Below are 16,189 nucleotides of genomic sequence, written 5' to 3' on the forward strand. Positions count from 1 at the left end.
TTATAATATCCTCATATTTTACAACTGGGGGTACTTTATTAATTATAATACACAAATTTTAGTGAGTCATGTGACAGAAATTACATCACTACTCACCGTTTATAAGGATATAACTTACAAGATATTCATAGCTTTTGTGTATTATAAAGGATTATTAACTAAAGTTGACTTTAACTTTGATTATCCTTGGGCTGCACCCACAATCCCCTATGTATCCAAGCCAGAGGCGATAGTGCCAGTTGGGCAAGATGGCAACAGTTTTATGTTAATTTGGGCCGAAACAAAGACAATTGTCCATCAGGTTCATCCCTTCTGTGCATCCATCCCCCCAATACTACTGATCAGAGTCAACCGTTGCAGTTCAACAGCAGCTGCCCTACTTCCTTAGTAAATAACCTCCCCCAAACCAAAAGCCTATTTTGCCTTGGACCCAGCCCATAGCTCTGCATTTGTTACACATTGGGGTCTCACCATGGTGCCAATTCCATATCACATGCCCTCGTGCCTTTCTCCCCCGCTGATCTTTCAGCCTATGAGTCACTGTTAATACAATGCTCAGACGTGTTGAGATTCCTGCGGATTCGGTTCCCCATGTGGCTTAAATATGAAAATGATTACATGGCTTTTTCTTAATACTCGGCTTTTCGCCACAACAGAAATTTCAGTAGCAAGGAGACTGTAAAGGATTCTGTTTGGTCTTCTTACCTGGTGGTACAGGGGCTCTCTGTTAAAGGGCATATAAACCTTTCAATAAAACCCCACAGCTCTCCAATGTAGACAGCCAAGGATTCTTAAGGATTCCCAGTAGTTTGATATTTTCCCAACACTATCCTGGGGTAAGGGTCTTAACGAACTGACACATTTATAAAGTTCAGAGTGTAGGACAGAAGGACAAAATTGCAGGTTTACTGCAAATGTGCGAATTTATTGTAGTCCACACGACATGTTTCGGGCACCATCTGCCCTTTTTCAAGTGTGCAACACAAAAGAAATACCCCCAACACTATTCTGGGGTAAGGGTCTTAACGAACGGACACATTTATCATTGATAATACATGTGTTTTATTTGTCAAAGCAGCCTAACACCATTGGGTTGTTAGAGCTCGGTAGCACACCTAGTCTCGAACACCTCTCTAAATCATTAAAGGGGTGTTCACCACCATGTTAGAGAATGGCCAATTCTAAGAAACTTTTTTTCAATTGGGCTTCATTATTTATTTTCTATAGTTTACGAGTTATTTGCCTTCTTCTTCTTCTGACTCTTTCCAGCTTTCAAATGGGGGGGCGTCACTGACCCCCATCTAAACAACAAAAGCTCTGTAAGTCTACAAATGTATTGTTATCGCTACTTTTGATTACTCATCTTTCGCCTATTCATATCCCAGTCTCTTATTCAAATCAATGCATGGTTGCTAGGGTAATTTAAACCATAGTAACCCGATTGCAGAAAGTGCAAACTGAAGGGCTTCGGACTAAAAAGCTAAATAACTCCACAAATAATAAAAAATGAAAACCAATTGCAAATTGTCTCTGAATATCACTCTTTACATCATACTAAAAGTTTATTTAAAGGCAAACAACCCCTTTAATTACTGCAGCAACTGCATGTATGGATCTTACAATTCTTTTCATAACCTCGTTACCATAGCTGCCCCCATAATTACAGCTGGGGATGGATGATCCAAAGATGATCTACTAATGAGCTTACTAACACTATATGGGGCAGTTTTTTGGGGGGTAGAATTCCCCTTTAAGGGCTAGTCCACACGGGGAGATAGCGACGCGTTTGCGGTTGCGGCGACAAAGAGCCGCGACAGTCGCCGCGACCGGCGCAGGCGACAGTTTTGTATGGGCGCCTATGTAAAAACGCCTGTGCTAACCACACGAGGCGATGCGCTTTTCAACAGTCGCCTGAAAAAGCCTGGCGAGGCATTTTCAGGCGACTGTTGAAAAGCGCATCGCCTCGTGTGGTTAGCACAGGCGTTTTTACATAGGCGCCCATACAAAACTGTCGCCTGCGCCGGTCGCGGCGACTGTCGCGGCGCTTTGTCGCCGCGACCGCAAACGCGTCGCTATCTCCCCGTGTGGAATAGCCCTTAGGCCAAGAAATCAAAGTGACAAAGTCGTTGGCCAACAAGTGGTAATTCCCAATAGCTGGAAGGCTAAAGGGGGGGGGGGTAACATTCCTGAGTTCTGCAGATAAGGAACATAGTTCGGAAGGGTTAAACTCTCTAGTAGGAGAGGACCTGCTTGGGCTAGTGCAGGAATACACATGAAAAGGAGGAATGAACCTGCAGCCCCCCTGCAGCTGAGCAGAGGTGAAAGGAGTCAGGGTGCTGTTATCTGACGGCTTGGGGCAAGAAGGGGGAATGTTCTTCATCGGGTGTCTGTGAATTTCACAGAATTGGACACTTACCCCTGTCAGTGCCTGAAGCCTGCATTGTACTCGGTGCAAAGCTGCGTGTGTGTGTGTTGGAGCATGCCTTTATGTATGTCTGTGTATTCCTATCTAAAGAGTGCACTGTAGGGACAGGGGGGCATATAGAGGTTAAGCGGGGGGCTGCCTGATGTACAAGTCTTATAACTGCTAGAGATGCATTGAATCCAGGATTCGGTTCGGGATTCGGCCTTTTTCAGCAGGATTCGGATTCGGACGAATCCTTCTGTCCGGCCGAACCGAATCCTAATTTGTATATGCAAATTAGGGGCGGGGAGGGAAATTGCGTGACTTTTTGTCAGAAAACAAGGAAGTAAAAAATGTTTTCCCCTTCCCACCCCTAATTGCATATGCAAATTAGGGTTCGGATTCGGTTCAGTATTCGGTCGAATCCTTCGTGAAGGATTCAGGGTTCGGCTGAATCTAAAAAAGTGGATTCGGTGCATCCCTTATAACTGCAGACAAGTCAAGGTGCCCATATCCAGTATTGTACACTGGCTTGAAATGGGTAGAACCACAAACTACAATATTAGATTGTAAGCTCTTTGGGGAAGGGTCCCTCTTCACCTTTTGTATTGGTTATTGGTTGCTCTGTATGTAATTCTAAAATCGTATGAATGTATGCAGGCTGGGTGATTCAGCCTGTAGCTATGCACTAGTTCCTACTTTGAAACTGTCATCTGCCAATGGTCAGTTTTTGGTACATTGACAGGTGAGGTGCAGATAAACATTAGCTTCTCTTTATTTCCTTCATTTCTGATTGTACGGCTCAAAAGAACAGAGCAAACTAAAAAGGGGGGATATTATACTATGTAATATACCTCCATTCAGAGCACAGGTCAGTCAGACGCCATACTGGATCGGCCTCTCACCTCTCTGGATTGGTGCGGAGTCAACCTGGAGAAAGTGGCCATAATTACTGCACAAAGTACTCAACTCAAATCTCTGGCTATTTAGCATTTTGTATAAACCAGAACCCATCGTGTTTTAATTAGAAAAAAAAAAAATTCAACTCCCTTTATCAGTTCATATGTCAGATGTTCCTTGAGGAGCGCATCATAATTTATGGAAAATGAAAAGGAGCCAAATTGTGTCAAGATTCTTTTTAATCTGTTGAGTAACCATAAAAAGCTGAACTATGTAGAACTGTGTGTAGTTTTGTAGAAATCAATAGCCAACAGCAGCTGATGATGATTATTTGTGTTTTTTTTTCAGTTATTTAGCTTTCTATTCAGCAAATCTCCAGTTTGCATTTTCAGCAGTTTAGTTGCTAGGGTCGAAATTCCCCTAGCAGCCATGCACTGATTTGAATAAGAGACTGGAATATGAATAGGAGAGGCCTGAATAGAAACACGAGCAATAAAAAGTAACAATAACAATACATGTGTAGCCTTACAGAGAGTTTGTTCTTTAAATGGCGTCAGTGACCCCCCATTTGACAGCTGGAAAGAATCAGAAGAAGTAGGCAAATAACTCAAAAGCTATAAAAAAATTGAAGACCAACTGAAATGTTGCTTAGAATTAGCCATTCTATAACATACTTAAAATTACCTTAAAGGTGAACCACCCCTTTAATGCAGCTTGATGCAGGGGGGCCCAGTGGTATAGAAGGCAGGGTAAAAACCAGCAGAGGGGGTGTCTGAAAATCATGTCCCCAGTTGCCCATTTTTTTTTCTAGGGAGTCTAATAGGACTCCACGTGCGATTTTGTCGCGATCTGACGCGCTGCAACAAAAATAAGGTAAGAGAATTGTCGCATGGTGTTGCAGCGTTGATCCGACGCGACACGACTATCGGATGCAGACGCTGCACGCTGCGTTTGCATCCGACAGTCGTGTCTCGTCGGATCAACGCTGCGACATGCGTTTTGTCGTAGCGCGTATGATCGCGACAAAATCGCTCGTGGAGTCCTACCCAACTACAGATTTACACCACTTACCTTGATCTGACTCCTTTCACCTCCTGAAATCTATCAGCCACTCAGCGCATCTTTCCTCCAGATCTGCAGCCAATCATCTGCAATTATCTGCAACACAAAGCATAGAGACGCCTGTGATATATGAGCAACTCCCACTTTTTTGAAGTACATTGCTCCTGTGATATAGATGGAGTGCAATGCAGATGTAAGGGTCAGGCAGGCTTGACGGACAAAGTGCCATCTGCATACCAGCCTTAAAGGATGACACTCAAAACGCTCCGGAGGTGGGACGATGGGACGTCATAGGGACTGGGTCATTCAGTGGTTGGCCAGCTATAGAGTAAAAAGTGCAATGTTTGCTTTTGTTGTAATAACCCATCGCAGCAGGTAGAATTTGTGTTATTGGTTGCTATGGGTTACTAGACCCGCTGCAAACTTTGTGACTGTAATGACAATACCAGCCGATGCCCCTTAATGGGGTTGTTCGCCTTTAAGTCAACTTTCAGTATGATGTAGAGAGTGATATTCTGAGACCATTTGCAATTGGTTTTCATTTTTTATTATTTGTGGATTTTGAGTCATTTAGCTTTTTATTCTGCCGCTCACAAGTTTTCAATTTTAGCTATCTGGTTGTCCAAATGACCCTAGCAACCGTGCATTATTTTGAATTAGAGACTGGAATGAGAATAGGAGAGGGCCTGATTAAATAGAAGAGTAATATTAAAAAGTAGCAATAACAATGTGTAGCCTCACAGAGCATTTGTTTTTGGTTTTTTTTAGATGTTTTCATTTGAAAGCTGGAAAGAATCAGAAGAAGAAGGCAAATAATTAAAAAAATATCTATATAAAAAATAAATAATGAAGACCAATTGAAAAGTTGCTTAGTACGAGCCATTCTATAACTATAACTAAATGGTAACTTAAAGGAATTGTTCAGTCTAAAAATAAAAACTGGGTAAATAGGCTGTGTAAAATAAAAAATGTATCTAATATAGTTAGTTACGCAAAAAAATGTATAAAGGCTGGAGTGACTGGATGTGTAACATAATAGCCAGAACACTACTTCCTGCTTTGCAGCTCTTTGGTTTCCACCGATTGGTTACCAGACAGTAACCAATCAGTGACTTGAAGGGGGGCACATGGGTTTTAACTGTTGCTTTTGAATCTGAGCTGAATGCTGAGGATCAATCGCAAACTCACTGAACAGTTATGTCCCAAGTGGCCCCCCTTATAGTCAGTGACTAACTCAGAGTTAGAGAGCTGAAACGCAGGAAGTAGTGTTCTGGCTATTATGTTACACATCCAGTCACTCCAGCCTTTATACATAACTATATTAGAACATTTTTTATCTATTTAGCCAGTTTTTATTTTTAAACTGAACTGTTTCTTCAATAACGAAAAAAAGAAGGAACTAAGCACTAGCAGTAAGGATATTATTATTATTATTATTTTTCTTGAGATTCTGTAACAATAGATTTAAACCACTTCCATTGATCTGACTCCTTTCACCTCCTGAACTCTATCAGCCACTCAGTGCATCTTTCCTCCAGATCCGCAGCCAATCATCTTCAATTATCTGCAACGCAAAGCATGGAGACGCCTGTGATATATGAGCAGCTCCCACTTTGATTGAAGTACATTGCTCCCTTCTGTGAGATAAATGGACTGCAATGCAGATGTGAGGGTCGTGGTATTCCATCTGCATACCAGCCTTACAGGATGACACCCGAAACATCAGTGGGACATCACAGGGACTGGGTAACTCAGTGATTGGCCAGCTTTAGAGTAACATTTGCTTATGTTTTAATAACAAACTTTGTGTCTGTAATGATCAGTGGCCAGTACTAATTAATACAGAAGGAACTTTAGACTTGCTGTAAAAAAAACCCATAGTAACAATGAATTTTTGAAACCTTATCTCCGCCCTTTGCTGTGACTGTTTTGTTAACATGAGCCCATTATGCAGGGGGGTTATATGTGCACTGGGATTAGAATGATATCACTCCAATTTGCAGTGCAGCAGTAAAGAGTGACTGAAGTTTATCAGAGCACAAGACAAATAACTAGGGGCACCAGGGAAACTAACAATATGTCTAACCCATGTCAGCACTATTAACTGATGTGTTTTGAAAAAAAAACCATATTTTCCCATGACAGTATCCCTTTAAAGTCTATTTCATACTAAAAAGTCGGTTTCTTCAAAATACAATTAAAGATCAGCGCCACAGGCAATGGAAAAAAACAAATAACAAAACCTAGTGCAATATTGTTAATATTCAGTGCAATCGCCAAAGTGCTGCAACACTGATCTGTGTGTGTCTTGAACCATAGAAAGTCTATGCACACATTTTTCGTGTGTTTTTTAAAGTGCTATAGTGATTTCTAAAAAAAAAAAAAAAAAAAATGGAATACCCCGGAGTTGATATTGATATGCTGATTTAAAATCAGGAATCTTGTAAATTTCCAATCCCACCAGAGAGTGGAGAAGCCACATGCTGATTTTTACTGATTGAAGAAAACACCATTATTTTAATTCATTTTACCTTTTGAAGCAAGCACTAAAAGCACTTTGTTTGACTTAATTATAATTTTATATTTGGAAATACAGTAGCACCTTGTAGAATTCAGTATAGCACTTTAAAACGCACACAAAAAATCTGTGCATAGACTTTCTATGGTTCAAGACACACACAGATTAGTGTATTATCAATATTGCACTAGGTTCTGTTATTTGGTTTTTTCTATAGCCTGTGGCGCTGGTCTTTAATTGTATCTTGATTTGATGATCCAGTGGAGGAAGTGTGAAAAAAGGAAACTTTTCTGAGGGTTTACTTTTCCTTTAAATTGTGCAAATATTTGTTGTTTTTTGCAATTTCAACTCTGTTATACATCTCTGGGTTTCTTGTTGGGATTCCCCGCTCCATGGCAGCAGAACGCACTACAAGGGCTTGACTGACATCAGCTGGCCACTATGAGGAATGATTAGCCACACACCCCTCTAATAAATATTCACAAAAGATTCTGGGGCACATGTTTTGCCTTCTTCTGACTCATTCCAGCTTTCAAACGGTGGGGTCACTGACCCCATCTAAAAAAAAAAACAAATGCTCTGTAAGGCTATAAATGTATCGTTATTGCTACTCTTTATTACTCATCTTTATACATTCAGACCCTCCCTTAATTATATTCCAGTCTCTTATTCAAATCAGTGCATGGTTGCTAGTGGAATTTAGACCCTAGCAACCACATGGCTGAAATGTGCAAACTGGTGAGCTGCTGAATAAAAAGCTAAATAACTCAATAATAAAAAATGAAAACCAATTGCAAATTGTCTCCGAATATCAGACAAAATGGACCTTTAGGAAATTTACTACCGGTAAATTAAAATAATCAAGATTGTTATAAATTCTATGTAACACATTTCATCGGAATCTGCAATTCCCAATGCTTACCAATAGATGGAACCCCTTCTCCGCCAAAGTGAATAGCAAACTGTCCATAATGAGGGTGCAGCCACCCAATGACTCTCCCCCGTTCCCTTAAGGAGGTAGGCAGTCACAGAAAGCAGGTAAGTACCTACAATGACAAAGGTATACATAAGAATATTGCATTTCAAGCACTAGTTGGGGTGAGACTTCCTGAACCCTGTGCAAATCACATCTACACTGCTAATGACTTTAAAAAGAACAGCGCCTCCTACTGGTCATTTCAGCCAACAGTTAGCTGAAGATTAATTTCCTGAGAGAAGAAGCTTCTTTTGATGTTGACCTGCCTAGAAGTGACCATAGAAACGTCAGATGACACCTCTCTGCTCAGTGACTTTATTATCGAAACAAAACAATGTCACAGAGCGTTCCTTGTCCTTCGTTAAAGGATAAGTAAACCTTTAAAATAAGTAAATGTAGAGTGCAATTCCAAGCACGTTTGTTATTTACATTCATTGTTTATTTTTCTTTGATTCCAAAGATATTAAGGGATACATGTACTGTTGAAGGACCAGTAACATCAAAAAAATTTTTTAAAAAATTCATTAGTACACAACGAAAAAAAACAAATACACAAATTATACTTTAAAAAAGCAAAGTTTTTATTAAGACATAACTTACAGAAACTCTGCTTCCTGTCTTCTACGGAAACGGCGAAAGGGCGACCATCCATTGAGCGGTGCTTGATTTCTCCTCCCTGGCTCTCTGCTGCTGGATCCTTCAGCTGCCACATTCTGTGTTTCTGTAGTGCAGCGGCGCTTCCAGCAGGAACATGAGGCGGATCTGTGGTGCCGGTGTTCCCATGGGCCATGTTCTCTCTCTCATTGCTCTGCATCCAGCTGACTACAAGTCCCTGCGTCCCACTGCCGGTAACACTTTCGGAGAAGCTGCCCAGCAGATGGGACGGATGCATGGTGGGACTTGTAGTTTTGTCGGTAGCTGCGAAGCGCCAGAGAGAAACAGTTGCAGCGGGTGCGCGCAGCTGCGAGGGCTCTAGGACGCGATACCGGTTGTCCCAGCAAACTGTGAAGAGAACCCCCAAATACCTCCGGTCCCCCCTAAATACCTTGGCGCCCCCTTCCAAGTCTTCTTTCTCCACTTGCCACGCAGCCGCCCTACAGGGAACTGACCCGGACTCACCTCCCTGGGCGGAGGGGGATCTGGTAGGGCCTGAGCTGTTACAGCAGTGATAGAGAGAAAATGGCCCATAGGAACACCGGCACCGCAGATCCGCCTCAAGTTCCTGCTGGAAGCGCCGCTGCACTACAGAAACACAGAATGTGGCAGCTGAAGGATCCAGCAGCAGAGAGCCAGGGAGAAGAAATCAAGCACCGCTCAATGGATGGTCGCCCTTTCGCCGTTTCTGTAGAAGACAGGAAGCAGAGTTTCTGTAAGTTATTTCTTAATAAAGACTTTGCTTTTTTAAAGTATAATTTGTGTATGTGTTTTTTTTCGTTGTGTACTTACGAATTTTTTACAAAATTTTTTTGATGTTACTGGTCCTTTAATATGATTGAATTTAGCTACAATTTAGCCACCTGCTGGTTATTTTCTGAACAGTCTGACCGCCAAGTAGTCAAGGAAATTGTCAGGAGAAAGAAAGAGGCTGCTCTGATGTTCTTCTGCTTAGGAAAGATTTGAGAAAGGTTTCTAATTATTTTCCTAAGCAGAAGAACATCAGAGCAGCCTCTTTCTCCTGACAACTTCCTTGACTACTTGGTGGTCAGACTGGTCAGAAACTGACCAGCAGGTGGCGCTGTTGTAACAAAATTTATTAATATTAACACTACATGTATCCCTTAATATCTTGGAAGTAAAGAAAAACAAATAATGAATGTAAATTACAAAAGTGCTTAGAATAGCCCCCTCGTCAATTTTACATTCACTTATTTTAAAGGTTCACTTATCCTTTAATGTAAAAAGCGAAAGTCTCAGAAGAGCACTTCATGTAATTTCATACTTGTTTGTTTTAAACGTTTATAGTTCCTTTATCATGAGCCCCGAAAGCCAATGAAGGCCCCTGAATTGTAGGGGTCCCAATGGGGCTCAGGTACCCAGAGGAAACCTACTCAAACACAGAAAGAACAGACAATTACTGATAGTGCCCTGGCTGGTATTTACGACCCCACGTCTACAAGTCAGCAAAGCTATAGTAGTTATATGCACTTGCTTTAAATTATAAAACAGTGATTACAGTTGGTAAACAAAGAGCAGCCCAAGATGCAATAGTTTGTTATGTATTACCTGTTCCTTTATAGATCTCAGTGGAATATTGCATAAGGATGCTTTATTAGTGTATTACTAAAGTGACCACTAGAGGGCGGCATGACAACATTTTTAGCAGCAAGGGAATGCCAGACACCAACCTGTCACATATGGGAGATCCTCGGGTATTTTTAGGCCTTTTTATTTTTAGAACAAGAGCAAATTGTGAAAACAAAGCACCAGGTTATATTCTGATTAAACTCATCAGCCGACAGCAGCAAGAGCCAAAGGCACATACAATAAATACATACTGACTGTATTTAATTCTACAACATATATATACTTTATATATCTCTACACTGATATTAGCGCAGAGCTTGTCAGACTTTTTCAGTTCAAGTCCCCCACCCACTAACTGGTTACAGATATAGGAGAATATCGGTGTATCAGCCACTCAGCCAGGGCAGCAAATAAGCGCTCACTCCACATCTTCTATTCACTTATTTATTTATCTCTTGGGCAGTGGCACACGGGGTGACTTTGGGCACTTTATACATATTATAGGCATGGAGAAATGATGAGACTGCAGGAAATATGTGAAGGCAATTATCCCACTGTTACTATAGGCACCATCTCTCCCTACTATACCTGCTATCCCACAGTCACACTCCCTTCCCAGAGACTATTATCCCACTGTTACTATAGGCACCATCTCTCCCTACTATACCTGCTCTCCCACAGTCACACTCCCTTTCCAGAGACTATTATCCCACTGTTATTATAGGCACCATCTCTCCCTACTATACCTGTTATCCCACAGTCACACTACCTTCCCAGAGACTATTATCCCACTGTTACTATAGGCACCATCTCTCCCTACTATACCTGCTATCCCACAGTCACACTCCCTTCCCAGAGACTATTATCCACTGTTACTATAGACACCATCTCTCCCTACTATACCTGCTATCCCACAGTCACACTCCCTTCCCAGAGACTATTATCCACTGTTACTATAGGCACCATCTCTCCCTACTATACCTGCTATCCCACTGTCACACTCCCTTCCCAGAGACTATTATCCACTGTTACTATAGGCACCATCTCTCCCTACTATACCTGCTATCCCACAGTCACACTCCCTTCCCAGAGACTATTATCCACTGTTACTATAGGCACCATCTCTCCCTACTATACCTGCTATCCCACAGTTACACTCCCTTCCCAGAGACTATTATCCACTGTTACTATAGACACCATCTCTCCCTACTATACCTGCTATCCCACAGTCAGACTCCCTTCCCAGAGACTATTATCCCACTGTTACTATAGGCACCATCTCTCCCTACTATACCTGTTATCCCACAGTCACACTCCCTTCCCAGAGACTATTATCCCACTGTTACTATAGGCACCATCTCTCCCTACTATACCTGCTATCCCACAGTCACACTCCCTTCCCAGAGACTATTATCCCACTGTTACTATAGGCACCATCTCTCCCTACTATACCTGCTATCCCACAGTCACACTCCCTTCCCAGAGACTATTATCCCACTGTTACTATAGACACCATCTCTCCCTACTATACCTGCTCTCCCACAGTCACACTCCCTTTCCAGAGACTATTATCCCACTGTTATTATAGGCACCATCTCTCCCTACTATACCTGTTATCCCACAGTCACACTACCTTCCCAGAGACTATTATCCCACTGTTACTATAGGCACCATCTCTCCCTACTATACCTGCTATCCCACAGTCACACTCCCTTCCCAGAGACTATTATCCACTGTTACTATAGACACCATCTCTCCCTACTATACCTGCTCTCCCACAGTCACACTCCCTTCCCAGAGACTATTATCCCACTGTTACTATAGGCACCATCTCTCCCTACTATACCTGCTCTCCCACAGTCACACTCCCTTTCCAGAGACTATTATCCCACTGTTATTATAGGCACCATCTCTCCCTACTATACCTGTTATCCCACAGTCACACTACCTTCCCAGAGACTATTATCCCACTGTTACTATAGGCACCATCTCTCCCTACTATACCTGCTATCCCACAGTCACACTCCCTTCCCAGAGACTATTATCCACTGTTACTATAGACACCATCTCTCCCTACTATACCTGCTATCCCACAGTCACACTCCCTTCCCAGAGACTATTATCCACTGTTACTATAGGCACAATCTCTCCCTACTATACCTGCTCTCCCACAGTCACACTCCCTTCCCAGAGACTATTATCCACTGTTACTATAGGCACCATCTCTCCCTACAATATCTGCTATCCCACAGTCCCAGTACAATGAGGCAGTGAGCTTGCATTGTATTGTGCTTTCTCACATTCCTGCCTCTAATTACAGTAGTTCTTGCATCCCAGCTATGCACAGAGTCCAGAGCATTTGCCCCAGCTTGCAGTCTCTAATGAAAGTTCTGTCAACAGGATCATTGTAATGTGCACATGCTGTTTCGGGAACCTCTGTCAGCCGACAGCGAAGCATTTTTAGTAGTCATACTAGGGCATGTCCAACTTGAACCTGTTGCAGCTTATTATCTGCCGGTCAACATCAAGAACTACAAGGTGACATACAGGACAGATATGAGTGTGTGTATAGAAGAATGATCTAGACGTTTTAGTTGGGAGGTTTGGGTGTGATCTGGTGGCACTAAATAGTGGCCAAAAAGATGTGGTACTCTGGGTTCTCAATTAATATATAGGAATAGTGCAGGACCGAAGAGAACCCACTCACTGGTGAAGACCAATCAGTAGCATCAATCCCGAGCCTAGGATCATTCAGAAATGACCAATGAATAGTGTTATGTTCTCAGCTATTTATTACAATCACAATATTTAAAATCAATTAAGTGGCTGGCCAGCCTATTATGCATAATTCATTAAAACAACACTAATAATATAGGCAACAATTCGTGCCATTTAATAAACCAAGGAGTTCATATATTGACCACTGATTAAAAATATAACAAAATCTGTTTGCTTTTTTTGAAAAATGGACTTCAGTGCAGAATTCTGCTGGAGCAGCACTATTAACTAATGAGTTTTCAAAAAAACATGTTTTACCATGACAGTATCCCTTTAAGGAGCATTTCTGAATTGAGAAAGCCAGTTGGAGGACTGGCGAAACGTCTTCAAGGGAAAAAACACAGCAAGTCCAGTTGATTTGACTTTTTTCTATAGATGTTCCATGACCTGGATGAATGAGAATCTTCACAAACATACAGTAAAAATTAAAATGGTCTCAGATTATCAGTCTTTGCATACTAATAAAAGTTAATTAAAAAAACGTGCGCTTTTGGCAAGAAGCCCAGGAAAAACGGTGAGTTTTGAGCAGGCTGGGGGCAGGCCATGGGCTTTTTTTAGGCGTATTACAAATTTACCAGCAGCTACATTGCCGGTAAATTTGTAATACCGGCCCCGGCCTTGGCTCGTGTTTTACCGGCTAGGCCGGTAAAATACCGGCTGGGTGGCAACACTAGCCAGAAGCCACAGATTGCCAGTCCGGGCCTAAATACCTCCACAGGGAAAAGCAGGCATGAGCCCACTCCTTAGTGAGACAGGCTTAGATGTGCTGTTTGGCCAATAATTAGTTATTTTGAAAAAAAAATAAATATATAATATATAATAATAAAGTACCCCCTCTTGTAAAATATAAGGATATTATAAGTTACCGAGGAGTTTCATGACCATATAAAATAGGGATGCACCGAATCCACTATTTTGGATTCGCCGAACCCCCCAAATCCTTTGCGAAAGATTCGGCCGAATAACGAACTGAATCCGAACCCTAATTTGCATATGCAAATTAGGGGTGGGAAGGGGACATTTTTTTTACTTCCCTTGTTTTCTGACAAAAAGTCATGCAATTTCCCTTCCCGGCCCTAATTTGCATATGCAAATTAGGATTTGGGTTCAGCTGGGCAGAAGGATTCAGCCGAATCCGAATCCCGAACCATCCATAATATAAAATGTTTTTATACAGGTCATGGAACTCCGAGGTGACTTCTAATATCCTCATATTTTGCAACTGGGGGTACTTTATTTATTATAATACACAAGTTTCAGTGTCATGTGACAGCAATGACATCAGAACTCACCGTTTATAACTGATGACATTAGAACTCACCATTTATAAGGATATAATTTACAAGATATTCATGGCTTTTGTGTATTATATATAGATAGATAGATATATAAACAAAAAAAACTAAGTTTTACCCAATCAAACAGGGCCCTGGGTGCTCAGTGTTGCTTTTTAAAGTGACCAAATCATATAAAAGTGATTTTTTTCTTCAAACTCGTGTCAAAACTACAACTCCCAGAATGCACCAACATCCTAGTTGTGTGGTAGGGTTACTGGGAGTTGTAGTTGTGTCACAGCTATAGAATTGCACGTTGTGAGATTTATAAATCCAGTTCTATTCACTTTATAGAGCTAATTCCATAATTTGACTAGAGGGGTCCCATGTTCAGAACTTACATTATTTATCAGTAATACCCTAATAACTGCACTAATAATACTCAAACACGTTCCCTCGTTATATCCTTCTATTGCTTTTATCTTATAACGTCCTGCAGCTCTTCTCTCCCTGTGCCACTATCAGTTCTTTGTGCTGCCATTTCTTTCCTTTCAGCCTCCTCCTCCCTCTCTCCCACCCTTCCCCTCACTTCTCTTTACTTTACTTTTCCTCACTTTACATCCGGGTTTTTTCCCTAGGCAATGGGAGCCGCATCACACCCCGTTCCTTAGGCAAAGTGAAATAAATTCGCCGCACCGATACATCAAGTAGTCCGTGCTTTCCCTTCGCTTTTTCTCCCCTCCGGCCGCGACTGACTCAGTCCTTCCCCACACAATACAGGGGTTGTGGCCTATGGGGAATCTTGTTGTCCGAGTATGTGGTTTTTCACCACTAACCTGTAGGTCCCATCTCACCCCCTGTAACTCCGCTCGCCGGGCCGCTCGGGCCCTTTTCCCTTCTACGTCACAGGGCCTGTGTGCGCGCGCTCCCTGCTTAGCGGATAGGACCCCGCGGGAGCGCGCGTGATAGAGTGAGTGAAGGGGGGAGAGTGCAGCGGAAGGATCTGGCTCCCGGTGCGCTGCGGTCGGGGAGGGAGAGAGAGTTCTTTTGCCATCACTTTCTCTTTATTTATTTATTTGCCCCATTCCCTTATTATAGTGCCCGGGGCAGCTCAACCTCTGCTCCGCACTCTCACATCCCCTCGGGCCAGCTCGCTCATTCTTTGGCCTGTGTTTTCCCTCTCATTGGTCTCCTCCTTTTCCTGGAAGGGGGCAGTGCTTGTGGTGCAGGGGGGCGACCCCCATATTATTTACCCCCAGCCTGTTGGGGCAGGGGGAAGGGAGAGAAGATGTGGCGGTGACAACCTGGGCCCCTCCCCTGAGAGGAGAACAAGAAGAAGAAGAAGAAAGAAAAGAAGAAGAGGAGAAGGAGGGAACACGGCAGCAGCAGCAGGTGTGGGGGGATGAGGTGCTGGGAGTGGAATTGGGGGCTGCTGGGAGTTGTAAGGGGGAGCAGGAAGTTGTAGGAGAGAAGTCACAGACTGATCAGGCCTGGGAGGGAGTCAGTGTGGTGCTGAGGGGACAGTTACTACCTAATGCCTCATGGGATTGTTTGTGTCACACACTCACTGGTACTGTGTGTATCTAGTACTGGCACTGTGTGTATATAGTACTGGCACTGTGTGTATATAGTACTGGCACTGTGTGTATATAGTACTGGCACTCTGTGTATGTGTGTATATAGTACTGGCACTCTGTGTGTATATAGTACTGGCACTGTGTGTATGTAGTACTGGCACTGTGTGTATATAGTACTGGCACTGTGTGTATATAGTACTGGCACTGTGTGTATGTAGTACTGGCACTGTGTGTATATAGTACTGGCACTCTGTGTATGTGTGTATATAGTACTGGCACTCTGTGTGTATATAGTACTGGCACTCTGTGTATGTGTGTATATAGTACTGGCACTCTGTGTGTGTGTGTGTATGTGTGTATATAGTACTGGCACTCTCTCTGTGTGTGTGTGTGTATAGTACTGGCACTGTGTGTATATAGTACTGGTACTGTGTGTGTGTGTGTGTATAGTACTGG

General features: G+C 42.5%; 1 protein-coding gene and 1 long non-coding RNA gene across 8 annotated transcripts in view; one reads left to right on the plus strand and one right to left on the minus strand.

The window, feature by feature from the left end:
• Window positions 1–6,866: 6,866 nt before the first annotated feature.
• On the minus strand, window positions 6,867–15,014 carry LOC108713599. The gene is made up of 3 exons (XR_001935167.2): window positions 14,771–15,014; window positions 7,807–7,930; window positions 6,867–7,442 (listed from the first exon to the last, which is right to left on the minus strand). It is a non-coding gene; the product is annotated as an uncharacterized LOC108713599 (long non-coding RNA).
• A 156-nt stretch (window positions 15,015–15,170) lies between these two features.
• The window catches only part of phf21a.L (PHD finger protein 21A L homeolog), a 100,345-nt gene continuing 99,326 nt past the window's right edge, over window positions 15,171–16,189 (plus strand). For 3 of the 7 annotated variants that reach the window (XM_041589810.1, XM_041589813.1, XM_041589812.1), the window contains exon 1: window positions 15,174–15,548. The gene's annotated coding sequence lies outside the window, so the exon portion shown is untranslated. Of the gene's footprint in view, window positions 15,549–16,189 lie in introns of all 7 variants that reach the window. The other 4 variants (XM_041589805.1, XM_041589806.1, XM_041589811.1 and 1 more) reach the window with 3 other exon arrangements.

The sequence above is a fragment of the Xenopus laevis genome, chromosome 4L (assembly GCF_017654675.1).
Source record: "Xenopus laevis strain J_2021 chromosome 4L, Xenopus_laevis_v10.1, whole genome shotgun sequence".
In the NCBI taxonomy this organism is placed as follows: domain Eukaryota; kingdom Metazoa; phylum Chordata; class Amphibia; order Anura; family Pipidae; genus Xenopus; species Xenopus laevis.